The following is a 17,892-nucleotide window of genomic DNA, read 5'->3' as shown; positions in this document are numbered from 1 at the left end:
TAGAAAACTTTCACACGGTAACGTGTATAAATCTTGATGTTGTATCGGTATCCGTATCTCGTCGCTATATCCAAGCGTTGTGTTGGTATATGGATTGTATGAGACTCAATCTTGACGATACAATCGTCAAAGATCGGCTCCCCTTCGATATTCAAGATGTCAATCATATTGTTCAAGTATTTCGTACGGCGAATCCCAATGATTTTAAAAATTCGCGATTCAACGCACTGAGCGTCTTTCTAGCGTAACCAGATATCTGATCATTGTCATCTAATACCGCAGCCACTCGCCTTTTCGCAAAAATATTGTCCCTCGTAAAGATATTGTCTCTCGCGTGCTCCGTACTTTCGTTCAACACAAGCATTTCATTTGTCACGCGTTATTATCTTTGCCGCTGCCGTACATGCACTTTTATGGTAATTTCCTCTCCTCGAAAATCGAGCAAATGTCCTTCTTGATCAACAATGCGTATCGTTAAATCAGTAATGCTCCGTGCGACGATCGGTAGATAAGTGATCTGTGCAGGCGTTTCCTATATCTTATATCCTGGCGGCACGCTCGGTGAAAATTCATGTATCATTTGTACGCGCTTGTCATTGCTGTACGCGCCAATGGTTACGTTGCATTCTATACGAATAATATTTATGCTAATAATATTTATTGATACATCCGATTTGTGCCATTCCGAGGCTGTAATATAAAATTCGACGAGAATCCCGCATGAGAATATCGCACTAATTCCTTGGGCGATCGAAGATTTCCGAAACTATCGAAATATATTACACGATCTCCCCTCTTTGCATACGCTATCCAATGAGTATCGGAACCATCGACGTCATCAAATTGATGATATCGCTCTCATTTCATCGTACACCGTTTATCGGTAAATTATTGCGCATGAAAACGCTTCTAAAATATTGTATACGCATACGTCTTGTAAGTTGTTGCAATTGTAAATTGGTTGTTACACCGGCAGGCATTTTTATCGTTATTTTGACGTGTTTTTTTTTCTAGCCGCTGTTGAAAACCCTCGTCCACACTTATGTGGAGCGAGATAAAGTCCGTGACCTTCCATGGTGCGATTATGACGTTGCATTTCTTCGAGTAGTTGCGCCGCCTTGCTATTTACCGCTTTCGCGATTCCCGCTGCTCCGCCAGCCAATCAACCGAGAATTCTCAATAATGTAAAATTGGTAAGATACCACCACGCTTCGCTATAGGAAGTATTCGTTTTTTCACAGTCTTTTTCTTCATCGATGATTTTTTGGTTTTCATCCCCATGCCGAAATTTGTCTTTGCTTTCATAGCCGCCCAAACAGCTGTAGCGGCTGCTTTTTCGCCAAGAGTCGAATCTCTCGTGGTAATACGTATTCGTGCTTTCATGGCGAATATATTATCTGCAACGTGTCGTTGACCGAAATTGTTGCTTCGGGAATAAGCTATGTCGTGCTCACGACACGTGGCATCCAATGGAATGATACCCCGATCGCCTCTAGCCAATCGTGTTTCTAAATGAGTTCCAGGTCCGCAAAACTGATAGCCTGGAATATGTAATTCAATAGCACATGCGCTTATCGCACGATTTACCAAATCACTATCTCTTATAATTTTTGCCGGCATTTGCCACAATTTTTTATTAATGATGTTGGATCGTCGATATGTGTTTCCTGCTACGTTAAATTATAATCTCGCATGTATCGACGATATAACCTCTGAATCAGCTTTTATATATTCGGGAAGCTTGTCCCACAATTGTTCCACGTAGCTACCAAAATCTCGCAGTAAAACAATCTTGAAACATTTTCGAGACTGAGCGGTTTCGATTCGGTGCACCTCTATAAATAGGGCCCCGTTGATTCATTTTCCAAAAATCTAATTTGAGAATCGCGAGAGCAAACATGCGGCTTGTGCGACAAGCGACGATAATCAAAGTGACAGATTTTAACAATAAAACACAAGTAACGTCTAAGAAAGAAATACGCAAGCATGGAAACATGTTGCTGATTACTATACACAGTATTATTTGCGGTCCTTCCAATTGCGGTAAGACTAATGTGTTGATGAATTTGATAGTAATGAGAGATTTAATAATAATGATGTTATTCCACCGAGCGAGATGCTTCCGAATTCCATTTTTATCTTTGACGATGTGGCGTGCGATAAGCAAGATATGATAAAAGACTACTTTGTAATGGATCGACACTCGAATGTCGACTGTTTCTATCTTTGTGAAACGTATGTCAAGATACCCAAGCATCTTGTACAGTACAATGAAAATTTACTGATTTTATTTAAACAAGATGGTACAAATTTGAAACACGTATACAACGATCATGTAAATACTGACATATCTTACAACGATTTTCGCGCATTTTGTCGGAAATGTTGGCAACACAAGTATGGATTTGTAGTGATTGATAAAGACAGTTTACAGACTAATGGACAATATCAAAAAAGATTTAACGATTTTGCAATACCGTAACGTGGTTAGTCGCTATTGATACATCGATCGAGCAACGTCTAAAATTTTTCGTCCGAGCGCAACATGACGACGACGATTGACAGTGACGATCGTGAGAAGATTGCGAAAGAGATTGTAAAAACGAGCGAATCAATCCGCAAAAAATATCGTTCTTTAAAAATTAGTCAAATGAAGACGTCGCATCGGAGAAGCACTTTAAACCAATTATCGAATCTCTAAAACAACTTGTCGAAAATACAATCAATGTGGAATTTAATGAAGCAAAAATCGAACCATCGAATACTCGAAGACAAGCAGCTGAAAAAAGAGTCAAAGTATACGAATACGGTCAAATATATTATTAAACGATTCGCTAATAACTTTTACTCCAAATCAATTAAAACATAACCGAATGGAACAATTATCGAATGCGGTTACTTCTATTCCGATAAACAACATATAACCAAGTCAAATATTGCACGAAAGACCGTCTCCATCTGTGGAAATAAAATTTTCGAAACCACACCTAAAATGCTTATGACGTCGGTTACACATCTATTACAAACATCCGAGGGTCAAAGTACATTGCGCGCACACTTGGGCCCACTAGGGCAAAAGTATGTGGGAGCTATTTTGAGTCAAGATAAAGATAACAATATGGATTATGTATACGATGTTAAATTTTGCAACGAAGGAATGATGATTGTTGATAAAATTTTTGATGTGGATAAAGATAACAATATAATTATCGGTGGTATAAGATACGTGAGAACACCAGGTCTTTACAAACTGATTTTCAAGAGAGTGCCCGACGGTGACGTATATACTGACGATGATAAAATTAAATACAAAAATATATTACAGACGACAAATGCGCATAGACGTGGCAACAACATGTGTAAACCAGTATTAAGTAACAAGGGATACAAGTATAAAAATATAATAGCGCCATTAATCTTTAATAAAAATATAATAGCGCCTGGAAAAAAAGCTGGAAGAGGTATAAACATACCGCGCGCTATGATATTAAACGATAATAAGATCGATTACGTGCATTGGAATGATCCCAACGAATTGGTAGATCGCTTGCGATTGCTGGAAGTTTCGCATCAAGCCGGCAACAATGGCCATGATAATGAAATATTATCAATTATCGAGAAACTTTGTGAAGCTCTGGCCTTATTATAAATTAAACTATGCGTCGATGAAAGGAGTCAGTCTGTCATTATTGTTTGTATCGAAATATCGATTAATACATTTGGATTATCGTTGGAAATACCGAACATACTATTAATGGAATGGATTACTAAGAAATTACGTGCGCGATAACGCTCTGTATCTGACAACCTCCGGCTTTGACGCAAAGTCGCGCAAGAGACGACGCGTAGCGCAACCGGAAGATGATACTGATGCCGCAAACAAACAGTACGTGGAAATAAGTGTCAAGTTTTTGGAAAATCGACAGGAAAAATTTGAGAAAAAAATAATCACGACGAATATGTAGACGCTACAAGTAATGATGGATGAGATGCAGAAAATGCTTCGATATGCAACTCACGCGCAGACTACATCTAATTCAGCGCAGGAGAAAAAAGATATATAAAAAATATATGTAGAGGAATTATATCATTATTATAAATTATGTCTCGATCAAATATGCTAGGAAAGACCTCTGAAAAACAGCTGCTTGTGGAAGAATTGCTCCAGCGAAAAAAAATTTTCCACGTAGACGTGTCATAGTACGCGAATACGACGATCTGTGGCAGACGGACGTGGTCGACATGCGTCCATATGCACGATTCAACAAAGGCTACAACAACGTACTCACAGTTATCGATGTGTTAAACAAATATGCGTGGGCTGTATTGCTCAAGAGTAAGAGTGGAAACGAGATGTCGGAAACAATTGCAAAGATAATTCGAGGTGATGGAAAATGCCTAAAAAATGTTCAAACCGACAGAGGAAAAGAATTTTACAACGCAAATGTACAGAAACTCAAGAAGAAACACAGCATTAATCATTATTCGACGTACTCTGTCATGAAAGCCTCGGACCGATTCAACCGAACGTTAAAGAACAATATATGAAAAATGTTTACGCTTAATGGAAATTACAAGTGAATCGACGCGTCGTCCTGGCTCGTTGGAGAGTACTATGTGCGAAAACATCGTACTATCGATATGAGACCTATTAATGTTACCTCTGCGATCGCTGATAAACTTTTAAATACGGTATACAACAAAAAGATTGCGGCACCGGCAAGATTCAAAATAAACGATTCGGTACGCGTGAGTAAATTCAAGACCATTCTTGACAAAGGTTACATGCCAAATTGGACTACCGAAGTGTTTAGGATCGTTAAAGTGCAGGAAACTAATCCCGCGACCTATATACTCGAAAATTCGGAAATGCCATGGCCGGCGGATTTTACGAATACGAGTTACATCGCGTTGCTAATTCCGACGTACATCTCGTGGAAAAGATGATACGTAAAAAGGGTGACAAGGTTTATATGAAATGGCTGGGACTTGATGCTACACACAATTCTTGGATAGATAAAAATATAATATATTATAAATATGTTAATTATATATGTTAATAATAATATGTTAAATATGTTAATAATAATACATAATATTAAAGATATTTTACAAATATAAACAAAATTGTACATTATAAAATATATATATATATATATATATATATATATATATATATATTGTAACCGTAAATTTCTTTTAAAATTATTTAATTAATAATTATTTATTCGGCGGGTGGTTCTCCGATGCCCACGGTACACCTTCGGCGCGTATTTCGAATATCGATCTCGCAATCCACCAAAATTCCCGGAATCGCAAAATAAACCAAGTTGGGCGCCAGGTACGGCAGGCCGCACCATTCACGATAAACGCAACACCAAAAGATAATCGCGCGATCGATAATTAACGCGACGGCAAAATTCCGCGGCTATTCAGTATACCCGAAATGGTAGAGGGGGGAGGGTCGGGGGAGGCGGGAGAATTCTTGAAAGTGGAGAACACGGGAGCCAAAATGAGCATTCGATGTATTATAATAGAGATAACAATAATATATTAAAACGAAAGAAACAAGAGTATAGAGCAGTTCATATAAATAGCCTTGGATGACAGTAATTATTTTACAGACGAATAAGATATATTATTTCCGCGGAGATCGGCACGACCGTGCGCAACAGTATCAAATTACCGGGCGTCTTACGCGCTTTAACTCGACTTTTCGGCCGCGAGGATTTCCGCCGTACGAGACTTAATTAGGCCGCGACAGCTAAAGAAATCTCTCGAATATGCCGGTAACTACTTTACGCACGCTCGTGAATCCGATTCGATATAATAGAAAATACTAGCTTGCCCGACTCAAATCGGTCCGTTGGTCCGGCTCGCGGTAAGCCGATATACGTCTCAATAACAATGACGGTGACCTTTGCGTTAAAATGCCGAATCTCTAACTCGAATGACTCGCGGAAACTACTAGCTGGCTCAAAGACACCCGACAGATTTCTTATACGAATTTTTAGGATTTCGCTTCCTCCTGACTCCAATTTCTTACAATACTCACAAAACACGCGCTAACAATACACAGAAACAATACGGAAACTATCGATAACGACTGTGGTGTACGAGTCGCGCGGCGCAATACTTTGCGCGAGTCGGAATATCGATCGCGTGAACGCAAAAATCCCGATAATGCGCAACATACAATTATCACAAACGCGAGACTAACATTAATGACTGTCGGCGGCGGCGAAATGAATAGAGAGAGCCTATTTTACATAATTCGGATGAGCGACATGTGCCCGTCAGCCGTGCGACTTAATCTACCAACTATTCACCAATATGCGTATGACGTCACGCGGGGGGGACTGCGGCGGAAAGGTAGGCGTGGGGTCCGCCGGGAGGGGGAAGGGGACCGCGACGGAACGGTAAGCGAGGGATCCGCGGTGAGGCGGAAGGGGGACCGCGCGAAACCGATTAGCGAGGGGACCGCGCGAAACCGATTAGCGAGGGGACCGCGCGAAACCGATTGGCGAGGGGTCCGCGGGGAAGAGGGAACGCGAAGGTACGATGCCGCGAATAGGTGTTAGAGATATAGCGCGAGGCGTCCGCAATGGGTACGAGAAGAATAGCGCTAATGATATTCTATTGGCGTGGGAGAAGGATAGCGCGAGACGTCCATATGAGCGTAAGACAAGGATAGCGTCCGCATGCACTTGAAAGAGAGATAGCGTCCGCAAGTTAAATTTTGCAGCCTGTGCATATCTATTACACCGTTTTTATTCATGCATAAAGAATGGGATAAATAATTAAATTCACAGATAATTAGTAAAATAACTTATTTATTACAAGCTTCGTGAAGAATATCATTTACAGCACATGTCAATAACTCGCAATCTATGAGCGATTCGCTGTTAAACATATCACTTTCATGTATAGTTTTTGTAGCGTCGCATACATTAGCGATATTATTCTGTTGTAAAACAGTTACAAATTGTTTGAATTTTTCATTTACAATATGCGTATTTTCGCATAACCAGTAATACATATGATCTATACATTTTTCAAAATCGAATAAATAGAATAGAGTTGGCGGCTTCATATATAAAGAATTATTTGATAATCCAATTTTTATAATATTCGAATCAGATATTTTAACCACTTCGAATGTCAAATCTCGAATCCGCAATGGGATTTCAGTCGATTGTAGAAGCCGTTCAATGTCCGCACGTTTCTGCATTAGCGATTTCCAAGTTTCAAAGGGCAATATTATTTGATTGCCCCGATTATTGCCGAGAACCAATTCCACGCAAGATACAGCTCCAACGTTTATTCCAATGTCCAAATATTTGTATGACGTCGGAGTTAAGGCGTATCGTCTTCCGAGTATACGAACCGCGCGACAAGACTCGGATGAAATGCTAGGGAGTAAAAACAATATTATTTATATAAATATTTAAAAAGTATAAAAATATTTAAAAAGTATAAAAATTCTTCAAGTTAATTAAAACTTACTTGTTACATTTTTTCTTCTTACACGGTGAAGTTTCATCAGCATCTTGAATCGAAACGTAATAATTCATGCGGCTTCCTTCAGTGGAATACATTTTTATATGAACCTTTCACACAAGTGGTCGATGCAATACTGAACGATGCAGTATTGAACATATTTAAAATATGTATTAGCGTTTCAAAATTGCAATGTGGTGGGGATTATTGATGACGCGACATTTTTTTTCAATTTTTCCATTTAAGCGCCGATATACGGCTGCTTCGCGATGACATCATCACCAGATGTGAGATTTAGCCGAATGCACAAAAATGCAACGTAATATAAAATTTTCAAGCGCCGATGTGCGGCTGCTTCGCGATGACATCGCCTATAGATATCAGATTTCAAACGCGCGTGTCAAAACATGACAAAATCCTAAAATATAAGGATAATCCTCATGATTAAATTGTACTAACATTGGACAGCTGCATGTAATTTGAAACTTTAGCGATACACCTGGGATTTGACATCATCTCTAGACGACAAAATGCAATAATCGACATTAGCCAAATGTATGTGACAAATCGCGAAATAAAGATTTAGATAGATACACATGATGGAAAGAGACATCGAGATAGAATATAAAATCAAGGTAAAGAGACACACCCTGTCAGTATTTTCGCTAAGAGTTCCGAGACAAGAGCTGTTAATAAGCACATCTTGTTAGCAAAAATTTTTGGCATAAATTTAGAAAGATGGCGGAAAACAATGCCGAACGAAATCTACGCGAGTAATCTGCAAGGGTGAATTCGATAGAGGAGTACATTGCGTGGGAGCAACGATGCGACGAATATATCGAATCATTGGAAGAGCAAAGTCGAATCAAACGTCCACGATTATCGATTGGAATTCGACAATCGCTGATTGCCCGAATCGCAAGACTCGAGGGATTGACTCGTTACGCACGCGTTTTGTACATGCGGGTGCAGGATGCAGCACGCGGCAACACGGATTGATTTGGCGAGAGATCGATACGGCGTTCGAGAGCCGCATATTGACTGGTGCGGTTATAAATCATAATCACATCGAGCCTCGTCAATTTTTCGAGGATGCTAAAGACATTGTGCTCGAACACGTGCAAACCGTGCTGAAAAAACACTTTAATGTGAAAATTAATACAGTGTTTAATGGTAAATTTGTGACGGATGATAAACACGCAAATAAAAGTATCAATACGAGAAACTATGAACTCTTTCGCACAACCGATTTACGCGAATGGTACGAGCGGCGCGTTGTCGAGCCCACTCTAGCATCGCTCGAAATATTTCAAGAACGCGATAGTGGGTGGGCATTATCGCGAATACTCGATTTAAATGTAAATATAAATAAATATAATCCAATGCGTGCGGGGTGCCACATTAAATTACCGCGAGAAATAACGATGAAGAGAGCGGTAATAAACGTGCAATCTAATGACAATGCGTGTTTCGCGTGGTCTGTGGTCGCCGCTCTATATCCAGCTGAAGATCATGTTTATCGGGAATCTTCGTACCCGCATTACACGACAGTGCTGAATCTCCAGGACATTGAGTTTCCAGTGATTGTAAACCAAATTAAAAAATTCGAGCTTCTCAACGATATCTCAATCAATGTATATAGTATCGAGGAAAAGAACATTGTCCCGATACGTCTCACAAGTAACACTACCCAACTGATACTCACCGATTTGAATGAAACTTAACATACTTATTAAACACCGAAAAACATTAAATACGTGTTTTTTTGTTTCGACTAAACACGATTTTTAGAGGTAGAAAGCACCCCTCAACTCCTGGAGGTGGAAACAGTTATAGCTAATTATTTCTGAAACGATACATTTTCTGAAAAAAGTGCTTAGGACCAAAGTTGTAGAGTTCAAAGTGATGCACTTGATGGCGACCTTGAAGTCGACCTTGAGGTCGATTTTCAAGGTCAATTAAATTTGGAAATAATTAGCCGTTGCCGGACTTTGACCACATCCTGTATCTATAATCAGTAATTTTATGCGTTGACTCTAAATCTGTCTTCAGAATTGATTTGTTGCGTTATTTTCCTAAAAAAAGAAAAAACCTGACGTAATGAGAAAATGGGCGCAAATTTATAGAAAAAATAAGAAGGAGAAAAAAGTTTTGTAAGTAACTTCAGAATAGAAGTAAAGATAAGAAAACATAAAATGTCACTCTAATTATAAGTTAAACATTACCTTTATGCTATATTAGAAACTTTAAAATTTTTTAAAATTTTTATTGCTACTCTGGAGTTATCCACAATATCTTTTACTCTTTACTTTGTATTAGGATTTCATTCGGACATATGATCAATTATTATTTTCCCGATTGTCGTTGAGCAAGCATTTTCCAAAATTACTTCTTGATCAGTTATTTGCTATGAGTTATCTTGCTCGTGAATTTCGTTCGAATATACCTTCAATTATCATTTTCACATCTGTACTTGGGCGAGTGTTCATTGTTTATAGTTTTACGTCATCAAGTGCATCACTTTGAACTCTACAACTTTGGTCCTAAGCACTTTTTTCAGAAAAGGTATCGTTTCAGAAATAATTAGCCATAACTGTTTCCACCTCCAGGGGTTGAGGGGTGCTTTCTACCCCTAAAAATCGTGTTTAGCCGAAACAAAAAAACACGTATTTAATGTTTTTCGGTATTTAATAAGTATGTTAAGTTTCATTCAAATCGGTGAGTATCAGTTGAGTAGTGTTACTTGTGAGTGAGCTGAAAAAAGACAAACACGTCAACCTGTTGTACGTGGAAGACAACAACGTTGGACATTTCGCGTGGATCAAGAATCTGTCCCGCCTCGTGAGCTCGCAATTGAGTTGTAACAAACGAAGACAATATATCTGCGATCGGTACGTATATATTTAATAAATTATATTACAGAAATCTTTGAACGAAAATTAAAAATTATTTCTTTTACAGATGTTTGCACTACTCGAACGACAAGTTACAGTCACATACGGTGGACTGTCGAGAGATGAATGAATGCGCTATCCGATTACCGAGCGATAAGGACAAGTGGCTCACGTTCAACAACTATAATCGGAAAGAGCGGCTTCCTTTCGTCGTGTACGCCGATCTAGAGTGCGTTTTAGAGAAAACGGAGGAAGAGAGAAACTACCAACATCACAAAGTATTTAGCTTAGCATATTATGTACATTGTTCGAACGATGATTCGATATCCGTGTATCATTCTCGTCGCGATATCGATTGCATATCATGGTTCGTCGAGGAACTAAAAAATTTAGCGCAACGTGTAAAAATTATGTTATCAGCTAATGTCCCCATGGTAAATTTAACATCTGATGAATGTGAAAATTTTCATAGCGCGACACAATGTCACATTTGCGAGAAACCATTCGTACAAGACGATACACGCGTACGCGATCATTGCCATCTGACCGGGCGATATGGAGGTCCCGCGCATTCAAATTGCAATTTAAATTATAAAGATTCTTTTTGCATTCTAATAGTTTTTCATAATTTATCCGGTTACGACGCGCACTTCATTATCAAGGAAATAGCGTTCGAAGGGGGAATCGAGTTACTTCCGATAACAAAGGAAAAATATATATCATTTACGAAAAATGTTAAACTTACCAAAGAAAAATCGAAAAATAATATTAAATTGCGTTTTATCGATTCGTATAAATTCCTTACAACCAGTCTCGATAAATTGGCATCATTCATGAATAAAGACAAACTCACAATTTTAAAATCTGAATTTCAAAATTTACCAAACGACGATTTCAATTTATTAACACGGAAGGGCGTCTTTCCGTACGAATATATTGACTGCGTCGACAGGTTGCAAGATACGTGTTTACCACCGCGCGAATCATTTTACAGTTCCTTGACCGGTGACACGATATCCGAGAGCGATTACGCGCACGCCGAGAACGTGTGGGAGCGGTTCTCCATTCGAACGCTGGGCGAATATAGCGACTTGTATCTCAAAATTGATGTCTTGTTATTAGCAGATTTTTTGGAAAATTTCCGCGAGAGTTGTATTAAAAGTTATGGGCTCGACTCCGCGTATTACTATACTCTTCCCGGATACACGTGGGACGCCATGTTGAAGCATACAAATATTACATTCGAATTGCTTACGGATATAGACATGGTTTTATTTATCGAACACGGAATACGCGGTGGTTTGAGTCAATGTTCCAACAGATACGCACATGCTAATAACAAGTATATGTAGTCGTACGATCCATCGAAACCTTCAACGTATCTCACGTACTTTGATGTAAATAATTTGAACGGATGGGCAATGTGTCAACCCTTGCCCTATACAGATTTTCGATGGGTCGACGACGTATCCGATTTTGATACATCATCAATCGCGCTCGATTCGCCTATAGGCTACATCCTTGAAGTCGATCTCGAGTATCCGCAACATGTTCACGATGCGCACACTGACCTACCGTTTTGCCCGACACGCGAAACCACCTGGTAAGCGGCAGGATAAGCTGCTCGCAACCTTATACGATAAGAAACGTTAAGTAATACATTACCGCAACCTGCAGCAATGCACGCGACACGGACTTCGCGTTACAAAAATACATCGAATATTACAGTTTTCGCAATCTCCATGGCTTGGCAGTTATATCGAACTCAATACACAATTCCGAACACTCGTGAAAAATGATTTTGAAAAAAATTTATATAAAATAATGAATAATGCGGTATTTGGCAAAACAATGGAAAATGTGCGCAATCACGTTAATATTAAGCTCGTGACACATTGGGATAGAAGATATAGCGCAGAGGCGATGATCGCAAAACCGAATTTTCATAGTAGAAGCGTGTTTTCGGAGAATCTGATCGCCGTTGAATTGCGCAATCTCGAGATGAAATTTAATAAACCAATCTACGTGGGTATGTGTATACTCGACATATCCAAGACATGTTTGTATGAGTTTCACCACGATTATATGATATCTATGTATCGAGAGAAATGTAAAATCATGTACATCGACACCGACAATCTCATATATCACATTGAGTGTGAAGATGTATATGAGAATATAAAGCGCAACGTCGACAGATTCGATACCAGCGATTATGCGGTGGACAATGTGTACGGTATACCGCTCGCGAATAAAAAGATACCGGGTTTAATGAAGGATGAAAATAATGGCGCCATCATGACCGAATTTGTCGGGCTTAGGGCAAAAATGTACGCGTTGCGAGTAGATGGTAAGAAAGACACAAAAAAGGTAAAAGGCGTCAAAAATAACGTCGTCGCGAGAACGATAACATTCAACGATTACACGCGGTGTTTGAACGAAGAGATTGAAATGACGCGTCAGCAATCTTGTATAAGATCTAAATTACACGAACTATACTATTCGCGAGACAAAAATTGCTCTAAGTCCGTACGATGACAAGCGGTATATCGTACCCGAAACCACCGACACGCTACCGTGGGGACATTACAAAATACCGTTGTAAATAAAAATCATGTATATTTATTGTAAATAAAAAATTATGTATATTTATTGTAAATTAAAATTATATGTATATTTATTGTAAATTATATGTATATTTTATAAAGTGTACAATTTTGTTTATATATTTGTAAAATATCTTTAATATTATGTATTATTGTTAACATATTTATAATATATTATTTTTATGTATCCAAGAATTGTGCGTTGCATCAAATCCCAGCCATTTCACATAAACCTCGTCGCCATTTTTGCGTATTACCTTTTCCACGAGATGTATGTCAGGATTGGCAACGCGTTGTGACTCGTATTCGTAAAATCCGCCGGCGACGGGATTTCCGCGCGAATCTTTGAATACGTAGGTCACGGGATTAGTTTTCTGCACTTTAACGATCTTAAACACTTCGGTCGACCAATTTGGTGTGTAACCTTTGTCAAAAATGGACTTGAATTTACTCACGCGTACTGGATCGTTTACTTTGAATCTTGCCGGTGCCGCAATCCTTACGTTGTTGTATATTTAAAAGTTTATCGGCGATCGCGGGAGTAACATCGATAGGTCTCATGCCGATAGTGCGATGTTTTCGTGCATTGTACTCTCTAACGAGCCGGGACAACGCGTCGATCCACTTGTAATTTCCATTAAACGTAAACATTTTCCACATATTGCTCTTTAACGTTCGGTTGAATCGTTCCATGACCGAGGCTTTCATGATAGAGTACGTCGAATAATGATTAATGCTGTGTTTCTTCACGAGTTTCTGTACATTTGCGTTGTAAAATTCTTTTCCTCTGTCGGTTTGAAAATTTTTCGGACATCTTCCATCGTCTCGAATTATCTTTGCGATAGCATCAGCCGTCTCGTTTCCACTCTTACTCTTGAGCGGTACAGCCCACGCATACTTGCTCAACACATCGATAACTGTGAGTATATAGTTGTAGTCTTTGTTGAATCGTGCATATAGACGCATCTCGACCACGTCCGCCTGCCACAGATCCGCGTACTATGACACGTCTACGTGGGAAATTTTTTCTCGCTGGAGCATGCAATTCTTCCACGAGCAGCTGTTTTTCACAGGTCTTTTGCGACATATTTGATCAAGGCATAATTTGCAATAATGAGATAATTTCTCCACATATATTCTTTATATATCTTTCTTCTCCTGCGCTGAATTAGATGTAGTCTGCGCGTGAGTTGCATACCGAAAGTTCTCTCTTATCGTATCTTGCTTATCGCACGCCACGTCGTCAAAGATAAAAATGGAATTCGGAAGCGCCTCGCTCGGTGGAATTACGTCACTATTATTAGAGAATGTAAAATAACCAATTTCATCGATCGATAATAGCAAATTTTCCAAGTATCGGTATTTCGGTTGTTGAAGTGATTTCGAGTATACGTACACATTCTCGAAATGTATACCGTGTGGACTTTCTATCAAACTTATCAACACGTTAGTCTTACCGCAATTCGAAGGACCGCAAATGATACCGCGTATAGTAGTCGGCAGCATGTTTCCATGCTTGCGTATTTCTTTCTCGGGCATTACTCGTGTTTTATCATCAAAATTTATCACTTTGATTATCGTCGCTTGTCGCGCGAACCGCATGTTTGCTCTCGCGAATCTCAAATCAGATTTTGGAAAATGAGTCATTGGGACCCTATTTATAGAGGCGCATCGAATCGAAACCGCTCAGTCTCAAAAATGTTTCTTCTTCTATCGGTTGACAGCGATATTCTCGAGCTTATCACCGAGCAGTTACAGATTATCTCCAAGATTGTTTTACTGCGAAACTTTAATAGCTACGTGGAACAATTGTGGGACAAGCTTCCCGAACATATAAAAGCTGACTCAGAGGTTCAGCAGTATCGTCGATGCACGCAACATTATAATTTGTCGTGGCAGCAAACACATTTCAACGGTCCAACACCGTTAATAAAAAATTGTGACAAATGTCAGCAAAAATTATAAGAGATAGCGGTTTGTTAAATCGTGCGATAAACGCACTTTCTATCGAATTACATATTCCAGGCTATCAGTTTTGCGGACCGAGAACTCATTTAGAAACACGATTGGCTAGAGGCGATCGAGGTATCAATCCATTGGATGCCGCGAGCACGACATAGCTTATTCCCGAAGCAACGATCTCAGTCAACGACACGTTGCGGATAATATACTCGCCACGAAAGCGCGAACGCGTATTACCGCGAGAGATTCGACTCTTGGCGAAAGAGCAGCCGCTACAGCTGTTTGGGCGGCTATGAAGGCAAAGACAAAATTCGGTATGGGGCTGAAAACAAAAAAATCATCGATGAAGAAAAAGACTGCGAAAAAACGAATACTTCCTATAGCGAAGCGCGGTGGTATCTTACCCATTTTACCATTATTGGGAGTTCTCGGTTCGTTGGCTGGCGGAGCAGCGGGAATCGCGAAGGCGGTGAACGATAGCAAGGCGACGCAATGTCAGCTCGAAGAAATGCAACGTCATAATCGCGCCATGGAAGGTCACGAACTTTATCTCGCTCCATACAAGCGTGGACGAGGGTTCTCAACAGCAGCCAAGAAAAAAAAATGTCAAAATAAAAATGCCTGCAGGTATAACAACCAATGTACAATTGGAACAGCTTGCAAGACGTATGCGTATACAATTTTTTAGAGGTGTTTTCATGCGCAATAATTTACCGATAAACGGTGTACGACGAAATGAGAACGGTATCGTCAATTTGGATGACGTCGATGGTTCCGATACTCATTAGGTTGCGTATGCAAAGAGGGGAGATCGTGTAGTATATTTCGATAGTTTTGGAAATCTGCGATCGCCCAAGGAATTAGTGCGATATTTTGGACATAATGTTGCAAATATAGAATACAATCACACGGCCTATCAAAATTATAATCAAAGTATTTGTGGACAATTGTGTCTTCAATTTCTTCAAACGGTCGATGATCGATATGAATTCAAAACCTGACAATTCATCATCGCAACTCAGTATTCGTTTGACAGTTTTCCAGCATGTCGCTCACAATTACGTTGACCGGCAAGAGTAGCGCTCTTGCTGTAAGCTACTTTCCGGCTATAGATTTAAACGATGGCGATTACGAGCTTGGTTTAAAGGACTTTGAAACGTATCATACGATATCGAACGTGAATTCTTGGAATAATAAATTTTATTTTGATAACGACGATAAGGAAATTACGATTCCCGAGAAATCGTACGAATTACACGCTATAAACGAATATCTCCGACATGCAATTTTACGACATCGATGCGTAGTTGATTCCAACGATATTGTTGATGGCGAAGAACACGATGAATATCCAATAACGCTTCGCGCTAATCATAATACGCTAAAAAGTGAAATCAAATGTGTCTATAGGATAAATTTTAGTAAACCGGGCAACGTTGGATCGTTGTTGGGATGTCGAATCGTATATTACAGCTTCGGAAATGGTACGAATCGGATGTACCGATAAATATTATTAGCGTAAATATTATTCGTATAGAATGCAGCGTAACCACTGGCGCGTACAGCAATGACAAGCGCGTACACACGATACATGAATTTTCACCGAGCGTGCTGCCAGGATATAAAATATCGGAAACGCCTGCACAGATCATTTATCTACCGATCGTCGCACGGAGCATTATTGATTTAACGATACGCATTGTTGATCAAGAAGGACATTTGCTCGATTTTCGAGGAGAGGAAATTACCGTAAGATTGCATATACGACGGCGGCAAAAATAAAGCGTTCGACAAATGAAATGCTTGTGTTGAACGGAAGCACGGAGCACGCGAGAGACAATATCTTTGCGAGGGACAATATTTTTGCGAGAAGGCGAGTGACTGCTGTATCGGGTGACAATAATCAGATATCTGGTTCCGCTAAAAAGAAGCTGAGCGCGTTGAATCGCGAGTTTTTAAAATCATTGGGATTCGTCGTACGAAATACTTAACAATATGATTGACATCTTGAATATCGGAGGTGAGCCGATCTTTGACGACCGTATCGTCAAGATTGAGACTCATACGTACAATCCATACGCCAACACAACGCTTGGATATAGCGACGAGATACGGATACCGATACAACATCAAGATTTGTACACGTTGCCATGTGAAAGTTTTCTATACGTCGAAGGAAAGTTGATGGTGCGTAAAGTTGCTGAAGAGGGAAGAGTGGTATTGGGAAACAATTGTGTCGCGTTTATGTTTGATGAACTTCGATATGAACTCGACGGTGTGGAGATTGATCGCAACAGAAACGTTGGAATAACTTCCACGATTAAAAACTATATCTCTCTAACAACCGAGAAAGGTAAAATCTTGGGGAATGCTGCGTGGAATATGTCACATAATGCTGTTGAATCTTACTTCAATCTTTGCGTGCCGCTAAACATACTATTGGGTTTTTGCGAAGATTATAAGCGAATTGTAATCAACGCTCGTCACGAATTAATTCTGATATGTTCGCGCAACGACAACAATTGCATATTTGGACATGCTTCGGCTGAATGATATCGAATTATTCAATATACAATGGCGTATGCCACATGTAATATTGAGCGAGGTCAATAAATTATCCTTGCTGCGCGCGTTGGAAAGCGGGCGATACTTGAATATCAGTTTTCGCTCTTGGGATCTATACGAATTTCCTCTATTGCATAATACGACCAAGCATTCGTGGACCGTGAAAGCTGCCTCTCAGCTGGAGAAGCCGAGATACGTGATCTTTGCGCTGCAGACTGGCAGAAAAAATGCTGTGTCAAAAGATATTACTACATTCGACGACTGCAAATTGACCAACGTTAAACTCTATCTAAACTTGGAATTTTATCCCTATGATGATTTGAATTTAGATTTCGATAAAAATAGATTCGCCCTCTTGTTCGATA

The sequence above is a fragment of the Polyergus mexicanus genome, unplaced genomic scaffold, assembly GCF_030449975.1.
Source record: "Polyergus mexicanus isolate NDT 795.1 unplaced genomic scaffold, iyPolMexi1.0 SCAF_11, whole genome shotgun sequence".
Taxonomy (NCBI): domain Eukaryota; kingdom Metazoa; phylum Arthropoda; class Insecta; order Hymenoptera; family Formicidae; genus Polyergus; species Polyergus mexicanus.
The sequence above is the reverse complement of the archived record's forward strand: the minus strand, read 5'-3'. Positions refer to the sequence as shown.